The sequence below is a fragment of the Mixophyes fleayi genome, unplaced genomic scaffold (assembly GCF_038048845.1).
Source record: "Mixophyes fleayi isolate aMixFle1 unplaced genomic scaffold, aMixFle1.hap1 Scaffold_334, whole genome shotgun sequence".
NCBI classification, from domain to species: Eukaryota; Metazoa; Chordata; class Amphibia; order Anura; family Limnodynastidae; genus Mixophyes; species Mixophyes fleayi.
Window position 1 is genome coordinate 66534 of NW_027447349.1, and position 20416 is coordinate 86949.

Genomic DNA, 20416 nt, shown 5'->3' on the forward strand with positions numbered 1-20416 from the left:
AAGACACAATAAATTGACACGAAATAAGACACAGGAGACAAAAATCTGTTCTTATGTTTTTTTGTTGCTGAAAAGAGACATGATTCTATTTTTTGATAACTGGATAAGAGAAGTGCACCGGTCCTGGAAGTACTGCAATACCAGGTCAATGCGTGGAGTGGACAGAGCAAGCTCTTCTTCCATCTCCCTGTTCTAAAAATCCATTTAATATATGGCCCCCAGATAGGGGGCGTATCAGATATTAAACTGATAAGAACAGATTTTTTTGATTGAAAAAGTAGCTTTATTTTGTATAAAGTACAAAAAACACAGTTCATACATTTCATTCAAGTGTACGCAGTACACCGTAAGACATGATCATGCATACGTTTTAGTACAATACAGGGCATAAAGTACAAGACATGACATCCTACACTATATACATCAAGTACTGCACTAACCATTCAAACTTTACAGTGTATTACAGTGCAATAAAATAACATTGGATGTGAGGGGGAGGTAGGTAAGAGGGGTAGGGTGGTGGAGTCACGAGCAAAAAGTTTTTTATTGAGGACAGACACAAAGGGAAGGGTGCATAAATAGACATGACATTCAATAATACTTCATGCTGTGAGGGGGAATGGGTTGGAGGGGGGGAAAGGGAGGGGAGCACAAACCAAAGTTTTTTATTGAAAATAGACACAATGGGGAGGAGGAGAAGAGGAGACAACAATCAATCAATTACAATCAATCGTCGTCTTCATCTTCCTCAGGACTGTCAAGGGTGTTATAGTCTCTTAACAGGCTATGGATAAGCCTGCGACAGTCCTGGATGGTCATCTTCTCCCGCTTCAAGATGAGGCGGTTCCTGGCAAGCCACATAGCGTCCTTAAAACAGTTCATAAGGCGCCAGGCCTCCTGGATTGCCTCAACGGTGTGAGTCCCAGGAAATAATCCATAAAATACCGAATGGTATGAGAGGCAAGTCCTGGGCACACTGTCCTTAAGTTCATGTTCCAGGGCATCCAACAATGCCTGTGCAGTGGGACAGTCCCAAAAGATATGTTGAGCAGTCTCCCTCTTGGTAATACAAAAGGGGCAGTGAACATATCTGCACAGGTTTCGGGAGTGCATAAATGTCCTGAGAGGCAAACCCCCCTGAATGGCCATCCATGCAATGTCTTTATGTCCATTAGTCAGTCTCTTAGAGGCCACATTCTCCCAAACATGTTTGGCCGTGGCCACAGGGAGCCCTGGAACAGACTCCATAATGTCCTTAGCTCTGATGAGCTTGTGGATAGTTTTAGGTTTCCACAAGTCTGGTTTAAGTCCCTCCAGATGGTGCTCCCTCACAAATTGTCCAACATCCAGGTAAAACCAAGGTGTAGTCCAGTTGTAAGGGAAGGAGCTGTCCCACTTGTCCCAACCGAGTTTCCTCCAAAGAGGAAGAAGGAAAAAGCGTGACATGGACTTCCCAGCAGAGCAAACGTTCTTTTCAAGGAGTGTCCTGCGGATACAGTTGCAAACAAAGAAGGCCCGCAGCATGGTGGGGATATCAGGGATCCCTTTCCCACCTTTGTGGGGCTCCTTGTACATAACAGACCGCTTCACTCTGTCCATTTTGGAGCCCCAGATGAAGTGAAAGACTGTCCTCGTGATGGTCTTACAGACGGCAGCAAGAGGTGGCCAAGCTTGGGCCGTGTACTGAAGAACGGGAAGAATCTCGTTGCGCAGTACCAGTGCTTTCCCTTCGATGGTAAGAAGTCTGAGGCTCCACAGTCCAATCTTTTGCCGGACTGTTGCCAGTCTCTCTTCCCAGCACTTCAGGGCCGCCTCCTCTCCACCGAACCAAACTCCAAGAATTTTGATGAAGTCCGGCTTGATTGTGAAGGGGAATGCAGCGGGGGATGACAGGTGCCACTGACCAAACAGCATTGCCTCTGACTTCCCGCAGTTGACTTTTGCCCCTGAAGCTTGGCCGAAGTTGTTGCAGGTCTGGACGAGTGCTGCCACCGAACGCTGATCAGCGCAGAAGACAGTGACGTCGTCCATGTAGAGCGAACACTTGGCCTCTAGTCGGTCTGGACCCGGTGCGGTGATCCCTCTGATCTCTGGGTTTCGCCTGATGGACATCGCAAAGAGCTCTATACAACAGACAAAAAGGAGAGGTGAAAGAGGGCAGCCTTGTCTGACCCCGGACAGTACAGAGAAGGGGTCAGTCTTCCAGCCGTTCACCAACACCGAGCTGTAAATATCAAGGTACATCAGGTTAACATAAGAACAAAACATATCACCCAATCCAAACCTGCACAGAACCTTACGCATAAAACCATGAGAGACACGATCAAAGGCCTTCTCCTGGTCAAGACTGACCAGGGCCACATGTGCGTGGCGGTCTTTGATATAATGAACCGTGTCCCTCAGCAGCGCAAGGCTGTCTGCAATCCTTCTCCCAGGAATGCCACAAGTCTGATCAGGATGAACAATTCGCCCAATGACAACCTTTAGCCTGTTGGCTAGTACCTTGGCCAAAATCTTGTAGTCCACGTTCAGGAGGGAGATGGGCCTCCAATTTTTGAGGTCACATCTCTCTCCCTTGCGCTTGTACAAAATCGTGATCAAGCCCTCTCTCAGAGTAGGAGGCATCCTGCCCTCCACCACCATCTCCTCATACAGCTCTAACAGGTCCGGGCCAATGAGGTCCCACAGCGCTACATAGAGCTCGGCTGGGAGGCCATCACTGCCCGGGGTCCTGCCCGGCCTAAAGGATTTAGCGGCAGAGTGCAGCTCCCCCAAGGTGAGGGGGGCATCCATAGCTGCCCTACCTGTAGGATCAATAGGGTTAGTGATACCTGACAGGAAAGATTCAGCTGCGTCGTCGTCTGTAGTCTTAGGGGAGTAGAGTTTGCCGTAGTAGTCTGAGACGACTCCCATGACGCCCTCCTTCCCCCTCCTGGGGGTGCCAGACTCGTCCCGCAGTTCAGTCAGGGGCGTGTGGCCGGAGTGGAGTTTTCTGAAAAAGAAAGAATTACATTTCTCACCCTTCTCCAGATTCTCCACCTTGGAACGGAAGACGATGCGATTGGCCTCTTCCTCGAAGTGCCTTTTCAGGCCCCCTTTGGCCTCAGCCAGATCATCCTTCACATCCCAGCCGCAGAGTTGGAGATCCAGCAGGGACTGCAGCTGACGCTGAAGTCTCCTGAAGTTTCTCTTCCTCTCACACGCCTGTTGGCGGCCTTTAGCCTGAAAGAAACTGCGAAACTTGCCCTTGACATACTCCCACCAGTTAGACATACAGTCAAAATACATTTTGTCATTTTTCCACATTACATAGGCATCCCTCAGCTCAACCATCACCTCTTCCTTTCCCAGCAGAGCGCAGTTCAGCTTCCAAGAGCCAGGGCCGGGAGGGAACCCGTGACCCAGAACACCTTCAAAGAGAATGGCCCTATGATCAGAGAAAAAGCAGGGAACCATGACATGCCTGTTTTGTCTTACCGCTCTCGATGTAAACACAAAGTCAATCCGGGAACGCACCGAGCCATCGGGGCGGCTCCAAGTATAATTCACAGAGCCGGCCCCCATAGATCCCACTGCATCCCGCAAGGATGCTTCGGCTACCATCTCCTGCAACAACCTGGAAGAAACATCAAGTTTAGCATTAGTACAAGAACTCCTACCATCTTCCTCTATAGGACAGTTAAAGTCCCCAGCCATCACTACCGCCCTGGTGGTTGCGAGCTGGGCCCGCAGGGTCTGGAAAAGCTCCAAACGCTCATTCTTACCCGGGGATGCATACACACAGATAAGCCTGATAGGCTCACCCGCCCAGGAGCCATCTACGATAAGCAATCTGCCGCAGACAAACTCCTGAACGGAATCTAATGTGAAGAGGCTTCCCCTGATAAGAATGGCGACCCCTGCAGACTTACAGTCACTCCCCCCAGACCAATAGGAGGGCCCGTGAGACCACTGCCTCCCCAGATGCCTGTAGGAACTAGAGAAAGGGAGAGAACATTCCTGCAACATGTAAACATCACATTTCTGACTGTCAAGAAAGGTAAACACAGACTGACGTCTAATCTTATCCTTCACACTCCTCACATTAATGGTAAAAAGAGAAAAGTTAGCCATTAGTTGGGAGAAAAAGGGGGGTTAGCACAGTCAATACATCAGTTACCCTCCTTGTCCGGTGGGACTTGGTCCGGTCTGCCCGTGTCCCCTTCGGGTGGGAGCAGACCTTTCTCCTCTAGCTGGTCGAATAGGCAGATTTGGGGCAGTTGCAGGAATTCTTCCTCCTCCTGCTCAGAATCCAGCAGCTCATCCACCATCTCTACCAGGGCCCCCTCTGACGGGAGAGGGTCCTCTTCCAGCTCGATTGCCTTTTTCTTGGAAGGGTCAGAGTCGCCAGCTGGGCTGTCCAGCTCTTTCCGCTTCCTTCTTTGTTTGTTCTCATCACCTGCAGACACAAGAGGGAGGAGGGGGGGGAAATCCTCCAGGGAAAGGGAGGGAGCTGCAGTAGCGGTGGAGGGGGTTAGTGCTACTGCAGGGGGGGGGGGGTGTTGTGACAGCGGGGAGGGAGGGGGGTGCTGTCACAACAGGGGTGGGAGATATCTTACCAGCTCTTGGCTGCGGTGTGGGCTTCTGTTGCTTCCTCTGGGCTGGCTTGGGCTGCAGGGCAGGGGCAGGTCCGCTTTCCGGCAGTCCAATCCCGGCAGCTGCAGCGTAGGATCTGGCCCTCTGGGGGCAGTCCCTGTAGATGTGGCTGGCCAGGCCGCAGAGGTTGCAGGACAATTTTCTTGGGCAATCCTTGGACTCGTGCCCCGCCACCTTGCAGTTCCTGCAGGCTGAGACCTTGCAGCTTCTCGCCATGTGGTCAGCTTCCCCGCATTTTCTGCAGTTCCTCGGCTGATCGGCATAGTGGAGGAGGCCGGCAGAGCCGCCCAGGGCAAAGCTTGATGGCAGGTGTTGGAGTCCGTCAGTTGCCGTGCTGTCTTTCCTCAGTCTGATGATAATGGACCACTTGCCTGTCCAGAAGCCGTTGACATCCAGGATCTTGGAGGGGTCCTTGACCACGGAGCAGAAGCGGCTCAGGAAGGTAGCGATGTCCTTACCAGGGGTGTGAGGATTTCTCATGGAGACCGTGACTCTTCTCTCCTCTCTTTGGATGGGGCAGTTCCCCACGAAGCGGGAGAAGGGAGACTCCGGTCTCGCAGTCTTCACTGCCTCCCAGTACCTCTTACAGATGGCAATGGAGGCGAAGGTGATGTACCAGATCCCTTTCAGGTAGTTCTGCACGCTGAGGGTTTCAGCCTTGGAGAAGCCCTGGTCCAGGATCATCTTCTTGCCGAAGGTCTCGGCCGTCATGTCTGGGACCCTTCCTTCCACTTCCTTCAGCTTCAGGACCACGGTCTGCCTCATCCAGGGTTCCAGGGTGGGGGTCTTCTGGGGGGTGTCCTGGTTGGGCTGGCCTTGTCCGGCAGCAGCAGGGGCGGTGGAGGCAGAGGTTCCGGCCACGGGGGGAGGCTTCGGGGCGGTCGTCTTTCCTCCCTTCTTCCCAGGGGCAGGAGCAGGGGTGGAGGCAGGAGCTGGGGTAGCTGAGGCCATCGTCCTGGCTCTTCCTGGGGTAGAGAGGCTGGTCGTCCGGGGTGGAGGGAGCAGTGCAGATGTCCTCCCGCTGGGTAGAGAGGAGCAGGGGCTTCCGCTGAAGAGGAGGCGCTTCTTCCAGTGGAGCAGGGCCCGAGGAGAGGAGGGCTTCTTCAGCCGGAGGTGCTCCCGGCGTCTTCTTCCCGGCAGGCAGGGGGGGTCGGCAGCGCTTCTTCCCCGGGGTCGGTCTTCTTGCTCCTGGCCGGCTTTGATCGGGTAACACAAGTCTCAAACAGTTCCTCACCAGGGTTAGAGTGTGCTATCGGATGAGCCACACTCAGGTATGTCCTCTGGGTTTTGGGCAGGAGAGAGACAAGTGCACCATGCAGCAGAGTCTACATCAGCCCCTCACCAATGTTAGAGTGCGCTATCGGATGAGCCACACTCAGCATAACCTCCACCGGGTAGTTGGTAAACTGATAAGAACAGATTTTTTTTTTATTTAAAGCCTTGAGCTCGTCCCTTGTGCACGAAAAAAATGAGTAAATACCCAAAAAACATGCACAAGAGTTTTCGGTGCGTGGTCCTCCCTCCGGAGAGGAAGGACCCTGGTCCTCGACCCCCAGAACCAAAAAGGTCACTTAGGGGCCGGGGTCGTCTGACTCCCTTCGCCGCAAAGCTAGGGGAGCCTCTTAGCCCCTGGGATCCGCCGAAGCTTCACCCAGTGCTCGGTGTGCCGATTGGGTACGGCCCCAGCCGGGTGGCTGGGCGGGGTTGGACCCTCGTCGCCGCGAAGCTAGGAGGGCCCCATTAGTCCCTGGGATCTGCCGGAGCTTCACCCAGGACTCAAGCCGAGTGGGTACGGCCCCAGCCGGGTGGCTGGGCAGGGTTGGACCCTCGTCGCCGCAAAGCTAGGAGGGCCCCATTAGTCCCTGGGATCTGCCGGAGCTTCACCCAGGACTCAAGCCGAGTGGGTACGGCCCCAGCCGGGTGGCTGGGCTAGTATGGGCCCCCTTGGCCTGCCACACTAGGGGGCCCATTTTGCCCCTGAGATCCGCCGGAGCTTCACCCTGGGCCGGGTATAAAAATTTTCTTGCCCAGCCAAAAAGGTCCGGGCAAAGAATATAGCATTGCTTAGGAGAAAGAGGTCAGAAGTGCGTGGGTGCCAACAGAATCACGTTGTATCTATATTAAGGTCTCCTGACCCGTGATTTATGGCCCCCCGGGTTTCCAGTCCGGATGCACATTTGTCCCAGCCTTTCAAAGCTGCATTCCAGCCCTCTAGTTAAAGAGGCAAGTGCTGATCTGCCACAACTGCACTTGATCTTAGCCAAAAGGCCGAGAAGCGATAACCTGAAAAGGGACCCAGGAAAGCGCCCGCTTCTCAGGCTAGGCCTGACAACTGTAGGAGACAGCCACGCCACACGCCGTATACTTTCTTCAGCGGCGGCCCACAACACTCCATTGCTGCACATTCTAGGCCCGACTAGCCTGAAAAGCCTGACACCTTCACTGGGACCCTCTTTACACCTCTCTGTCTGCAAAGGCACGCACATGAGCCGAGGACTTTTCAAACGAGATGCCTGCAAAATTTGCATTAACTCCTCCCCTTGACCATAAGTGCAACGACGCCCGCTGATTAGTCGGCCTGCCGTTCCGTCCTCGTCTCCCCAGGCAATTAATCACACTGTCTGCCCAGCTTCTTTCGGAATATTCACAGCATGTCACAGAAACAGCACTTCAAGGTGCATCACAATTGTTTCTCGGGCCACCGGCAAGTAAATAGAAAAGGAAGCTGCATGCTGCAACAGCAGCAGGGTTCTAAAAGGTGTGTGTCATAATCCTCACTTGCCTTTATTATGTCACTGGGTCCACAAGAGGGAGACACACTACGTCAGATTAATAGTTTCATTCATTCGGAGATCCAATTGAATTTGCAAATCACAAGTTGCTCCATTAAAGGAATAATTGGATCAATTCAGTAATCCTTTTGGACAAAGAAAAGGGTCTTCTTATCTGCAAATGCTTGTTTGCTAAAAGAGATAAGAAACAAAACAACAAAAAGACACAATAAATTGACACGAAATAAGACACAGGAGACAAAAATCTGTTCTTATGTTTTTTTGTTGCTGAAAAGAGACATGATTCTATTTTTTGATAACTGGATAAGAGAAGTGCACCGGTCCTGGAAGTACTGCAATACCAGGTCAATGCGTGGAGTGGACAGAGCAAGCTCTTCTTCCATCTCCCTGTTCTAAAAATCCATTTAATATATGGCCCCCAGATAGGGGGCGTATCAGATATTAAACTGATAAGAACAGATACTACACTTGATCTTAGCCAAAAGGCCGAGAAGCGATAACCTGAAAAGGGACCCAGGAAAGCGCCCGCTTCTCAGGCTAGGCCTGACAACTGTAGGAGACAGCCACGCCACACGCCGTATACTTTCTTCAGCGGCGGCCCACAACACTCCATTGCTGCACATTCTAGGCCCGACTAGCCTGAAAAGCCTGACACCTTCACTGGGACCCTCTTTACACCTCTCTGTCTGCAAAGGCACGCACATGAGCCGAGGACTTTTCAAACGAGATGCCTGCAAAATTTGCATTAACTCCTCCCCTTGACCATAAGTGCAACGACGCCCGCTGATTAGTCGGCCTGCCGTTCCGTCCTCGTCTCCCCAGGCAATTAATCACACTGTCTGCCCAGCTTCTTTCGGAATATTCACAGCATGTCACAGAAACAGCACTTCAAGGTGCATCACAATTGTTTCTCGGGCCACCGGCAAGTAAATAGAAAAGGAAGCTGCATGCTGCAACAGCAGCAGGGTTCTAAAAGGTGTGTGTCATAATCCTCACTTGCCTTTATTATGTCACTGGGTCCACAAGAGGGAGACACACTACGTCAGATTAATAGTTTCATTCATTCGGAGATCCAATTGAATTTGCAAATCACAAGTTGCTCCATTAAAGGAATAATTGGATCAATTCAGTAATCCTTTTGGACAAAGAAAAGGGTCTTCTTATCTGCAAATGCTTGTTTGCTAAAAGAGATAAGAAACAAAACAACAAAAAGACACAATAAATTGACACGAAATAAGACACAGGAGACAAAAATCTGTTCTTATGTTTTTTTGTTGCTGAAAAGAGACATGATTCTATTTTTTGATAACTGGATAAGAGAAGTGCACCGGTCCTGGAAGTACTGCAATACCAGGTCAATGCGTGGAGTGGACAGAGCAAGCTCTTCTTCCATCTCCCTGTTCTAAAAATCCATTTAATATATGGCCCCCAGATAGGGGGCGTATCAGATATTAAACTGATAAGAACAGATACTACACTTGATCTTAGCCAAAAGGCCGAGAAGCGATAACCTGAAAAGGGACCCAGGAAAGCGCCCGCTTCTCAGGCTAGGCCTGACAACTGTAGGAGACAGCCACGCCACACGCCGTATACTTTCTTCAGCGGCGGCCCACAACACTCCATTGCTGCACATTCTAGGCCCGACTAGCCTGAAAAGCCTGACACCTTCACTGGGACCCTCTTTACACCTCTCTGTCTGCAAAGGCACGCACATGAGCCGAGGACTTTTCAAACGAGATGCCTGCAAAATTTGCATTAACTCCTCCCCTTGACCATAAGTGCAACGACGCCCGCTGATTAGTCGGCCTGCCGTTCCGTCCTCGTCTCCCCAGGCAATTAATCACACTGTCTGCCCAGCTTCTTTCGGAATATTCACAGCATGTCACAGAAACAGCACTTCAAGGTGCATCACAATTGTTTCTCGGGCCACCGGCAAGTAAATAGAAAAGGAAGCTGCATGCTGCAACAGCAGCAGGGTTCTAAAAGGTGTGTGTCATAATCCTCACTTGCCTTTATTATGTCACTGGGTCCACAAGAGGGAGACACACTACGTCAGATTAATAGTTTCATTCATTCGGAGATCCAATTGAATTTGCAAATCACAAGTTGCTCCATTAAAGGAATAATTGGATCAATTCAGTAATCCTTTTGGACAAAGAAAAGGGTCTTCTTATCTGCAAATGCTTGTTTGCTAAAAGAGATAAGAAACAAAACAACAAAAAGACACAATAAATTGACACGAAATAAGACACAGGAGACAAAAATCTGTTCTTATGTTTTTTTGTTGCTGAAAAGAGACATGATTCTATTTTTTGATAACTGGATAAGAGAAGTGCACCGGTCCTGGAAGTACTGCAATACCAGGTCAATGCGTGGAGTGGACAGAGCAAGCTCTTCTTCCATCTCCCTGTTCTAAAAATCCATTTAATATATGGCCCCCAGATAGGGGGCGTATCAGATATTAAACTGATAAGAACAGATACTACACTTGATCTTAGCCAAAAGGCCGAGAAGCGATAACCTGAAAAGGGACCCAGGAAAGCGCCCGCTTCTCAGGCTAGGCCTGACAACTGTAGGAGACAGCCACGCCACACGCCGTATACTTTCTTCAGCGGCGGCCCACAACACTCCATTGCTGCACATTCTAGGCCCGACTAGCCTGAAAAGCCTGACACCTTCACTGGGACCCTCTTTACACCTCTCTGTCTGCAAAGGCACGCACATGAGCCGAGGACTTTTCAAACGAGATGCCTGCAAAATTTGCATTAACTCCTCCCCTTGACCATAAGTGCAACGACGCCCGCTGATTAGTCGGCCTGCCGTTCCGTCCTCGTCTCCCCAGGCAATTAATCACACTGTCTGCCCAGCTTCTTTCGGAATATTCACAGCATGTCACAGAAACAGCACTTCAAGGTGCATCACAATTGTTTCTCGGGCCACCGGCAAGTAAATAGAAAAGGAAGCTGCATGCTGCAACAGCAGCAGGGTTCTAAAAGGTGTGTGTCATAATCCTCACTTGCCTTTATTATGTCACTGGGTCCACAAGAGGGAGACACACTACGTCAGATTAATAGTTTCATTCATTCGGAGATCCAATTGAATTTGCAAATCACAAGTTGCTCCATTAAAGGAATAATTGGATCAATTCAGTAATCCTTTTGGACAAAGAAAAGGGTCTTCTTATCTGCAAATGCTTGTTTGCTAAAAGAGATAAGAAACAAAACAACAAAAAGACACAATAAATTGACACGAAATAAGACACAGGAGACAAAAATCTGTTCTTATGTTTTTTTGTTGCTGAAAAGAGACATGATTCTATTTTTTGATAACTGGATAAGAGAAGTGCACCGGTCCTGGAAGTACTGCAATACCAGGTCAATGCGTGGAGTGGACAGAGCAAGCTCTTCTTCCATCTCCCTGTTCTAAAAATCCATTTAATATATGGCCCCCAGATAGGGGGCGTATCAGATATTAAACTGATAAGAACAGATACTACACTTGATCTTAGCCAAAAGGCCGAGAAGCGATAACCTGAAAAGGGACCCAGGAAAGCGCCCGCTTCTCAGGCTAGGCCTGACAACTGTAGGAGACAGCCACGCCACACGCCGTATACTTTCTTCAGCGGCGGCCCACAACACTCCATTGCTGCACATTCTAGGCCCGACTAGCCTGAAAAGCCTGACACCTTCACTGGGACCCTCTTTACACCTCTCTGTCTGCAAAGGCACGCACATGAGCCGAGGACTTTTCAAACGAGATGCCTGCAAAATTTGCATTAACTCCTCCCCTTGACCATAAGTGCAACGACGCCCGCTGATTAGTCGGCCTGCCGTTCCGTCCTCGTCTCCCCAGGCAATTAATCACACTGTCTGCCCAGCTTCTTTCGGAATATTCACAGCATGTCACAGAAACAGCACTTCAAGGTGCATCACAATTGTTTCTCGGGCCACCGGCAAGTAAATAGAAAAGGAAGCTGCATGCTGCAACAGCAGCAGGGTTCTAAAAGGTGTGTGTCATAATCCTCACTTGCCTTTATTATGTCACTGGGTCCACAAGAGGGAGACACACTACGTCAGATTAATAGTTTCATTCATTCGGAGATCCAATTGAATTTGCAAATCACAAGTTGCTCCATTAAAGGAATAATTGGATCAATTCAGTAATCCTTTTGGACAAAGAAAAGGGTCTTCTTATCTGCAAATGCTTGTTTGCTAAAAGAGATAAGAAACAAAACAACAAAAAGACACAATAAATTGACACGAAATAAGACACAGGAGACAAAAATCTGTTCTTATGTTTTTTTGTTGCTGAAAAGAGACATGATTCTATTTTTTGATAACTGGATAAGAGAAGTGCACCGGTCCTGGAAGTACTGCAATACCAGGTCAATGCGTGGAGTGGACAGAGCAAGCTCTTCTTCCATCTCCCTGTTCTAAAAATCCATTTAATATATGGCCCCCAGATAGGGGGCGTATCAGATATTAAACTGATAAGAACAGATACTACACTTGATCTTAGCCAAAAGGCCGAGAAGCGATAACCTGAAAAGGGACCCAGGAAAGCGCCCGCTTCTCAGGCTAGGCCTGACAACTGTAGGAGACAGCCACGCCACACGCCGTATACTTTCTTCAGCGGCGGCCCACAACACTCCATTGCTGCACATTCTAGGCCCGACTAGCCTGAAAAGCCTGACACCTTCACTGGGACCCTCTTTACACCTCTCTGTCTGCAAAGGCACGCACATGAGCCGAGGACTTTTCAAACGAGATGCCTGCAAAATTTGCATTAACTCCTCCCCTTGACCATAAGTGCAACGACGCCCGCTGATTAGTCGGCCTGCCGTTCCGTCCTCGTCTCCCCAGGCAATTAATCACACTGTCTGCCCAGCTTCTTTCGGAATATTCACAGCATGTCACAGAAACAGCACTTCAAGGTGCATCACAATTGTTTCTCGGGCCACCGGCAAGTAAATAGAAAAGGAAGCTGCATGCTGCAACAGCAGCAGGGTTCTAAAAGGTGTGTGTCATAATCCTCACTTGCCTTTATTATGTCACTGGGTCCACAAGAGGGAGACACACTACGTCAGATTAATAGTTTCATTCATTCGGAGATCCAATTGAATTTGCAAATCACAAGTTGCTCCATTAAAGGAATAATTGGATCAATTCAGTAATCCTTTTGGACAAAGAAAAGGGTCTTCTTATCTGCAAATGCTTGTTTGCTAAAAGAGATAAGAAACAAAACAACAAAAAGACACAATAAATTGACACGAAATAAGACACAGGAGACAAAAATCTGTTCTTATGTTTTTTTGTTGCTGAAAAGAGACATGATTCTATTTTTTGATAACTGGATAAGAGAAGTGCACCGGTCCTGGAAGTACTGCAATACCAGGTCAATGCGTGGAGTGGACAGAGCAAGCTCTTCTTCCATCTCCCTGTTCTAAAAATCCATTTAATATATGGCCCCCAGATAGGGGGCGTATCAGATATTAAACTGATAAGAACAGATACTACACTTGATCTTAGCCAAAAGGCCGAGAAGCGATAACCTGAAAAGGGACCCAGGAAAGCGCCCGCTTCTCAGGCTAGGCCTGACAACTGTAGGAGACAGCCACGCCACACGCCGTATACTTTCTTCAGCGGCGGCCCACAACACTCCATTGCTGCACATTCTAGGCCCGACTAGCCTGAAAAGCCTGACACCTTCACTGGGACCCTCTTTACACCTCTCTGTCTGCAAAGGCACGCACATGAGCCGAGGACTTTTCAAACGAGATGCCTGCAAAATTTGCATTAACTCCTCCCCTTGACCATAAGTGCAACGACGCCCGCTGATTAGTCGGCCTGCCGTTCCGTCCTCGTCTCCCCAGGCAATTAATCACACTGTCTGCCCAGCTTCTTTCGGAATATTCACAGCATGTCACAGAAACAGCACTTCAAGGTGCATCACAATTGTTTCTCGGGCCACCGGCAAGTAAATAGAAAAGGAAGCTGCATGCTGCAACAGCAGCAGGGTTCTAAAAGGTGTGTGTCATAATCCTCACTTGCCTTTATTATGTCACTGGGTCCACAAGAGGGAGACACACTACGTCAGATTAATAGTTTCATTCATTCGGAGATCCAATTGAATTTGCAAATCACAAGTTGCTCCATTAAAGGAATAATTGGATCAATTCAGTAATCCTTTTGGACAAAGAAAAGGGTCTTCTTATCTGCAAATGCTTGTTTGCTAAAAGAGATAAGAAACAAAACAACAAAAAGACACAATAAATTGACACGAAATAAGACACAGGAGACAAAAATCTGTTCTTATGTTTTTTTGTTGCTGAAAAGAGACATGATTCTATTTTTTGATAACTGGATAAGAGAAGTGCACCGGTCCTGGAAGTACTGCAATACCAGGTCAATGCGTGGAGTGGACAGAGCAAGCTCTTCTTCCATCTCCCTGTTCTAAAAATCCATTTAATATATGGCCCCCAGATAGGGGGCGTATCAGATATTAAACTGATAAGAACAGATTTTTGATTGAAAAAGTAGCTTTATTTTGTATAAAGTACAAAAAACACAGTTCATACATTTCATTCAAGTGTACGCAGTACACCGTAAGACATGATCATGCATACGTTTTAGTACAATACAGGGCATAAAGTACAAGACATGACATCCTACACTATATACATCAAGTACTGCACTAACCATTCAAACTTTACAGTGTATTACAGTGCAATAAAATAACATTGGATGTGAGGGGGAGGTAGGTGAGAGGGGTAGGGTGATGGAGTCACGAGCAAAAAGTTTTTATTGAGGACAGACACAAAGGGAAGGGTGCATAAATAGACATGACATTCAATAATACTTCATGCTGTGAAGGGGAATGGGTTGGAGGGGGAAAGGGAGGGGGGCACAAACCAAAGTTTTTTATTGAAAATAGACACAATGGGGAGGAGGAGAAGAGGAGACAACAATCAATCAATTACAATCAATCGTCGTCTTCATCTTCCTCAGGACTGTCAAGGGTGTTATAGTCTCTTAGCAGGCTATGGATAAGCCTGCGACAGTCCTGGATGGTCATCTTCTCCCGCTTCAAGATGAGGCGGTTCCTGGCAAGCCACATAGCGTCCTTAAAACAGTTCATAAGGCGCCAGGCCTCCTGGATTGCCTCAACGGTGTGAGTCCCAGGAAATAATCCATAAAATACCGAATGGTATGAAAGGCAAGTCCTGGGCACACTGTCCTTAAGTTCATGTTCCAGGGCATCCAACAATGCCTGTGCAGTGGGACAGTCCCAAAAGATATGTTGAGCAGTCTCCCTCTTGGTAATACAAAAGGGGCAGTGAACATATCTGCACAGGTTTCGGGAGTGCATAAATGTCCTGAGAGGCAAACCCCCCTGAATGGCCATCCATGCAATGTCTTTATGTCCATTAGTCAGTCTCTTAGAGGCCACATTCTCCCAAACATGTTTGGCCGTGGCCACAGGGAGCCCTGGAACAGACTCCATAATGTCCTTAGCTCTGATGAGCTTGTGGATAGTTTTAGGTTTCCACAAGTCTGGTTTAAGTCCCTCCAGATGGTGCTCCCTCACAAATTGTCCAACATCCAGGTAAAACCAAGGTGTAGTCCAGTTGTAAGGGAAGGAGCTGTCCCACTTGTCCCAACCAAGTTTCCTCCAAAGAGGAAGAAGGAAAAAGCGTGACATGGACTTCCCAGCAGAGCAAACGTTCTTTTCAAGGAGTGTCCTGCGGATACAGTTGCAAACAAAGAAGGCACGCAGCATGGTGGGGATATCCGGGATCCCTTTCCCACCTTTGTGGGGCTCCTTGTACATAACTGACCGCTTCACTCTGTCCATTTTGGAGCCCCAGATGAAGTGAAAGACTGTCCTCGTGATGGTCTTACAGACGGCAGCAAGAGGTGGCCAAGCTTGGGCCGTGTACTGAAGAACGGGAAGAATCTCGTTGCGCAGTACCAGTGCTTTCCCTTCGATGGTAAGAAGTCTGAGGCTCCACAGTCCAATCTTTTGCCGGACTGTTGCCAGTCTCTCTTCCCAGCACTTCAGGGCCGCCTCCTCTCCACCGAACCAAACTCCAAGAATTTTGATGAAGTCCGGCTTGATTGTGAAGGGGAATGCAGCGGGGGATGACAGGTGCCACTGACCAAACAGCATTGCCTCTGACTTCCCGCAGTTGACTTTTGCCCCTGAAGCTTGGCCGAAGTTGTTGCAGGTCTGGACGAGTGCTGCCACCGAACGCTGATCAGCGCAGAAGACAGTGACGTCGTCCATGTAGAGCGAACACTTGGCCTCTAGTCGGTCTGGACCCGGTGCGGTGATCCCTCTGATCTCTGGGTTTCGCCTGATGGACATCGCAAAGAGCTCTATACAACAGACAAAAAGGAGAGGTGAAAGAGGGCAGCCTTGTCTGACCCCAGACAGTACAGAGAAGGGGTCAGTCTTCCAGCCGTTCACCAACACAGAGCTGTAAATATCAAGGTACATCAGGTTAACATAAGAACAAAACATATCACCCAATCCAAACCTGCACAGAACCTTACGCATAAAACCATGAGAGACACGATCAAAGGCCTTCTCCTGATCAAGACTGACCAGGGCCACATGTGCATGGCGGTCTTTGATATAATGAACCGTGTCCCTCAGCAGCGCAAGGCTGTCTGCAATCCTTCTACCAGGAATGCCACAAGTCTGATCAGGATGAACAATTCGCCCAATGACAACCTTTAGCCTGTTGGCTAGTACCTTGGCCAAAATCTTGTAGTCCACGTTCAGGAGGGAGATGGGCCTCCAATTTTTGAGGTCACATCTCTCTCCCTTGCGCTTGTACAAAATCGTGATCAAGCCCTCTCTCAGAGTAGGAGGCATCCTGCCCTCCACCACCATCTCCTCATACAGCTCTAGCAGGTCCGGGCCAATGAGGTCCCACAGCGCTACATAGAGCTCGGCTGGGAGGCCATCACTGCCCGGGGTCCTGCCCGGCCTAAAGGATTTAGCGGCAGAGTGCAGCTCCCCCAAGGTGAGGGGGGCATCCATAGCTGCCCTACCTGTAGGATCAATAGGGTTAGTGATACCTGACAGGAAAGATTCAGCTGCGTCGTCGTCTGTAGTCTTAGGGGAGTAGAGTTTGCCGTAGTAGTCTGAGACGACTCCCATGACGCCCTCCTTCCCCCTCCTGGGGGTGCCAGACTCATCCCGCAGTTCAGTCAGGGGCGTGTGGCCGGAGTGGAGTTTTCTGAAAAAGAAAGAATTACATTTCTCACCCTTCTCCAGATTCTCCACCTTGGAACGGAAGACGATGCGATTGGCCTCTTCCTCGAAGTGCCTTTTCAGGCCCCCTTTGGCCTCAGCCAGATCATCCTTCACATCCCAGCCGCAGAGTTGGAGATCCAGCAGGGACTGCAGCTGACGCTGAAGTCTCCTGAAGTTTCTCTTCCTCTCACACGCCTGTTGGCGGCCTTTAGCCTGAAAGAAACTGCGAAACTTGCCCTTGACATACTCCCACCAGTTAGACATACAGTCAAAATACATTTTGTCATTTTTCCACATTACATAGGCATCCCTCAGCTCAACCATCACCTCTTCCTTTCCCAGCAGAGCGCAGTTCAGCTTCCAAGAGCCAGGGCCGGGAGGGAACCCGTGACCCAGAACACCTTCAAAGAGAATGGCCCTATGATCAGAGAAAAAGCAGGGAACCATGACATGCCTGTTTTGTCTTACCGCTCTCGATGTAAACACAAAGTCAATCCGGGAACGCACTGAGCCATCGGGGCGGCTCCAAGTATAATTCACAGAGCCGGCCCCCATAGATCCCACTGCATCCCGCAAGGATGCTTCGGCTACCATCTCCTGCAACAACCTGGAAGAAACATCAAGTTTAGCATTAGTACAAGAACTCCTACCATCTTCCTCTATAGGACAGTTAAAGTCCCCAGCCATCACTACCGCCCTGGTGGTTGCGAGCTGGGCCCGCAGGGTCTGGAAAAGCTCCAAACGCTCATTCTTACCCGGGGATGCATACACACAGATAAGCCTGATAGGCTCACCCGCCCAGGAGCCATCTACGATAAGCAATCTGCCGCAGACAAACTCCTGAACGGAATCTAATGTGAAGAGGCTTCCCCTGATAAGAATGGCGACCCCTGCAGACTTACAGTCACTCCCCCCAGACCAATAGGAGGGCCCGTGAGACCACTGCCTCCCCAGATGCCTGTAGGAACTAGAGAAAGGGAGAGAACATTCCTGCAACATGTAAACATCACATTTCTGACTGTCAAGAAAGGTAAACACAGACTGACGTCTAATCTTATCCTTCACACTCCTCACATTAATGGTAAAAAGAGAAAAGTTAGCCATTAGTTGGGAGAAAAAAGAGAGTTAGCACAGTCAATACATCAGTTACCCTCCTTGTCCGGTGGGACTTGGTCCGGTCTGCCCGTGTCCCCTTCGGGTGGGAGCAGACCTTTCTCCTCTAGCTGGTCGAATAGGCAGATTTGGGGCAGTTGTAGGAATTCTTCCTCCTCCTGCTCAGAATCCAGCAGCTCATCCACCATCTCTACCAGGGCCCCCTCTGACGGGAGAGGGTCCTCTTCCAGCTCGATTGCCTTTTTCTTGGAAGGGTCAGAGTCGCCAGCTGGGCTGTCCAGCTCTTTCCGCTTCCTTCTTTGTTTGTTCTCCTCACCTGCAGACACAAGAGGGAGGAGGGGGGGGAAATCCTCCAGGGAAAGGGAGGGAGCTGCAGTAGCGGTGGAGGGGGTTAGTGCTACTGCAGGGGGGGGGGGGTGTTGTGACAGCGGGGAGGGAGGGGGGTGCTGTCACAACAGGGGTGGGAGATATCTTACCAGCTCTTGGCTGCGGTGTGGGCTTCTGTTGCTTCCTCTGGGCTGGCTTGGGCTGCAGGGCAGGGGCAGGTCCGCTTTCCGGCAGTCCAATCCCGGCAGCTGCAGCGTAGGATCTGGCCCTCTGGGGGCAGTCCCTGTAGATGTGGCTGGCCAGGCCGCAGAGGTTGCAGGACAATTTTCTTGGGCAATCCTTGGACTCGTGCCCCGCCACCTTGCAGTTCCTGCAGGCTGGGACCTTGCAGCTTCTCGCCATGTGGTCAGCTTCCCCGCATTTTCTGCAGTTCCTCGGCTGATCGGCATAGTGGAGGAGGCCGGCAGAGCCGCCCAGGGCAAAGCTTGATGGCAGGTGTTGGAGTCCGTCAGTTGCCGTGCTGTCTTTCCTCAGTCTGATGATAATGGACCACTTGCCTGTCCAGAAGCCGTTGACATCCAGGATCTTGGAGGGGTCCTTGACCACGGAGCAGAAGCGGCTCAGGAAGGTAGCGATGTCCTTACCAGGGGTGTGAGGATTTCTCATGGAGACCGTGACTCTTCTCTCCTCTCTCTGGATGGGGCAGTTCCCCACGAAGCGGGAGAAGGGGGACTCCGGTCTCGCAGTCTTCACTGCCTCCCAGTACCTCTTGCAGATGGCAATGGAGGCGAAGGTGATGTACCAGATCCCTTTCAGGTAGTTCTGCACGCTGAGGGTTTCAGCCTTGGAGAAGCCCTGGTCCAGGATCATCTTCTTGCCGAAGGTCTCGGCCGTCATGTCTGGGACCCTTCCTTCCACTTCCTTCAGCTTCAGGACCACGGTCTGCCTCATCCAGGGTTCCAGGGTGGGGGTCTTCTGGGGGGTGTCCTGGTTGGGCTGGCCTTGTCCGGCAGCAGCAGGGGTGGTGGAGGCAGAGGTTCCGGCCACGGGGAGAGGCTTCGGGGCGGTCGTCTTTCCTCCCTTCTTCCCAGGGGCAGGAGCAGGGGTGGAGGCAGGAGCTGGGGTAGCTGAGGCCATCGTCCTGGCTCTTCCTGGGGTAGAGAGGCTGGTCGTCCGGGGTGGAGGGAGCAGTGCAGATGTCCTCCCGCTGGGTAGAGAGGAGCAGGGGCTTCCGCTGAAGAGGAGGCGCTTCTTCCAGTGGAGCAGGGCCCGAGGAGAGGAGGGCTTCTTCAGCCGGAGGTGCTCCCGGCGTCTTCTTCCCGGCAGGCAGGGGGGGTCGGCAGCGCTTCTTCCCCGGGGTCGGTCTTCTTGCTCCTGGCCGGCTTTGATCGGGTAACACAAGTCTCAAACAGTTCCTCACCAGGGTTAGAGTGTGCTATCGGATGAGCCACACTCAGGTATGTCCTCTGGGTTTTGGGCAGGAGAGAGACAAGTGCACCATGCAGCAGAGTCTACATCAGCCCCTCACCAATGTTAGAGTGCGCTATCGGATGAGCCACACTCAGCATAACCTCCACCGGGTAGTTGGTAAGCTGATAAGAACAGATACTACACTTGATCTTAGCCAAAAGGCCGAGAAGCGATAACCTGAAAAGGGACCCAGGAAAGCGCCCGCTTCTCAGGCTAGGCCTGACAACTGTAGGAGACAGCCACGCCACACGCCGTATACTTTCTTCAGCGGCGGCCCACAACACTCCATTGCTGCACATTCTAGGCCCGACTAGCCTGAAAAGCCTGACACCTTCACTGGGACCCTCTTTACACCTCTCTGTCTGCAAAGGCACGCACATGAGCCGAGGACTTTTCAAACGAGATGCCTGCAAAATTTGCATTAACTCCTCCCCTTGACCATAAGTGCAACGACGCCCGCTGATTAGTCGGCCTGCCGTTCCGTCCTCGTCTCCCCAGGCAATTAATCACACTGTCTGCCCAGCTTCTTTCGGAATATTCACAGCATGTCACAGAAACAGCACTTCAAGGTGCATCACAATTGTTTCTCGGGCCACCGGCAAGTAAATAGAAAAGGAAGCTGCATGCTGCAACAGCAGCAGGGTTCTAAAAGGTGTGTGTCATAATCCTCACTTGCCTTTATTATGTCACTGGGTCCACAAGAGGGAGACACACTACGTCAGATTAATAGTTTCATTCATTCGGAGATCCAATTGAATTTGCAAATCACAAGTTGCTCCATTAAAGGAATAATTGGATCAATTCAGTAATCCTTT

General features: G+C 50.3%; 6 non-coding genes and 3 pseudogenes across 6 annotated transcripts; all 9 read right to left on the minus strand.

Annotated features, from left to right (window-relative positions):
* Positions 1–107: 107 nt before the first annotated feature.
* LOC142131206 (U2 spliceosomal RNA) lies at positions 108–281 on the minus strand (annotated as a pseudogene).
* Positions 282–7734: 7453 nt separating this feature from the next.
* On the minus strand, positions 7735–7925 carry LOC142131182 (U2 spliceosomal RNA). The gene has a single exon (XR_012686341.1). It is a non-coding gene; the product is annotated as a U2 spliceosomal RNA (small nuclear RNA).
* An 819-nt stretch (positions 7926–8744) lies between these two features.
* LOC142131185 (U2 spliceosomal RNA) lies at positions 8745–8935 on the minus strand. Its single transcript, XR_012686342.1, has one exon. It is a non-coding gene; the product is annotated as a U2 spliceosomal RNA (small nuclear RNA).
* Positions 8936–9754: 819 nt separating this feature from the next.
* Positions 9755–9945, minus strand: LOC142131186 (U2 spliceosomal RNA). Its single transcript, XR_012686343.1, has one exon. It is a non-coding gene; the product is annotated as a U2 spliceosomal RNA (small nuclear RNA).
* Positions 9946–10764: 819 nt separating this feature from the next.
* Positions 10765–10955, minus strand: LOC142131187 (U2 spliceosomal RNA). Its single transcript, XR_012686344.1, has one exon. It is a non-coding gene; the product is annotated as a U2 spliceosomal RNA (small nuclear RNA).
* An 819-nt stretch (positions 10956–11774) lies between these two features.
* LOC142131188 (U2 spliceosomal RNA) lies at positions 11775–11965 on the minus strand. The gene has a single exon (XR_012686345.1). It is a non-coding gene; the product is annotated as a U2 spliceosomal RNA (small nuclear RNA).
* Positions 11966–12784: 819 nt separating this feature from the next.
* LOC142131189 (U2 spliceosomal RNA) lies at positions 12785–12975 on the minus strand. Its single transcript, XR_012686346.1, has one exon. It is a non-coding gene; the product is annotated as a U2 spliceosomal RNA (small nuclear RNA).
* Positions 12976–13794: 819 nt separating this feature from the next.
* On the minus strand, positions 13795–13966 carry LOC142131208 (U2 spliceosomal RNA; annotated as a pseudogene).
* A 5652-nt stretch (positions 13967–19618) lies between these two features.
* LOC142131222 (U2 spliceosomal RNA) lies at positions 19619–19775 on the minus strand (annotated as a pseudogene).
* Positions 19776–20416: the final 641 nt, after the last annotated feature.